Source organism: Sinocyclocheilus anshuiensis, unplaced genomic scaffold (assembly GCF_001515605.1).
Source record: "Sinocyclocheilus anshuiensis isolate Anshui unplaced genomic scaffold, SAMN03320099.WGS_v1.1 scaffold508, whole genome shotgun sequence".
Taxonomy (NCBI): Eukaryota; Metazoa; Chordata; class Actinopteri; order Cypriniformes; family Cyprinidae; genus Sinocyclocheilus; species Sinocyclocheilus anshuiensis.
In genome coordinates this window covers 377,445-378,555 of record NW_015555744.1, presented here as the reverse complement: position 1 = coordinate 378,555, position 1,111 = coordinate 377,445, and positions in this window count along the sequence as shown.

Genomic DNA, 1,111 nt, shown 5'->3' with positions numbered 1-1,111 from the left:
TCCAGTGCCTTACAATCTCCAACGGACTGGTCTGGCTTTATTGTCATGCTTGCTTTTTGTCATTACATCACAATTATGAGTTTGTTCATACAGAGGAAATGGAAAATAAGGGGGGGGGAAATGTAGGTCAGTGGTGATGTGCTCTGGGCAGCTAGTCTCTGCCTTTCCTTGGATGGGTCTGTAGCTCAGTCTCTGTCTCCACCTCCCCCCATACACATACGGGCAGTGGGCAATTTCACACTCTCCTAGCTATTTGCTGTTTAATCTGATGGCTACTAGATGAAGGTGATTAAAAAAAAAGAAAAAAGTAGAATTATTGCTTCATTAGCCAAATGTAAAAAAATATGAAACCATATTATGCAATTACATTTTTACAATTATTTTATTTTTACTTTTTGCACCATATAGAGAAAACTATAATTAATAAAAGTTTCAGATTTTTTTTTTATTACATTAATACTACTGCTATTGTCTGATTTGGCACCTGATATATCACACACTGAAAAAAAACTCTCAGTTACTGCACAATAATCAAACATTGGGTCATTGATAAATATAGTAGCTATATATTCTATTATAGTTATATATATATTATCCAATGTGTTTGTGGCAAGGAGTGTTTTTAAATGATGTTGTTTCTTTAAAGGTGTTTTGCTCTCTATAGGTAACATTTCTAGAGATTTTGAAAGTATGTTTGAAACTAAAATACATAAACTTTAAAAAGTATCCAAACATTTTTACTCCGTTATGACCATCCATGCAGTGCAACTCAATGTGGAACATTCAGACAAACTAGGCTACCAATAATAATAACTTCTACTACTAATTGTAAAAGCAATCTATTAAAGGGGGGAAAAAAACATAAAAGTTAATAATATGATAGTTACGAGAAGAAGGTTTTGAAATATTTTCTTTTGAAAATGGATCAAAATGTCTGTGCGCGTTGCGCTGGCGTGCGCGCAGACCGCACAGTGTCAGTCTCTGCTTAATCCCGTTGAAGACGCTAGAAAGTGGGCGGAGCGGAAAGTGTCGGTCCAATCCGGGCTGCCGTAGCCTGCTGCGCGCTCTCCCGTGCGCTCGCGGAGGCAGTGAAAACCTCCGGTGGGTATAC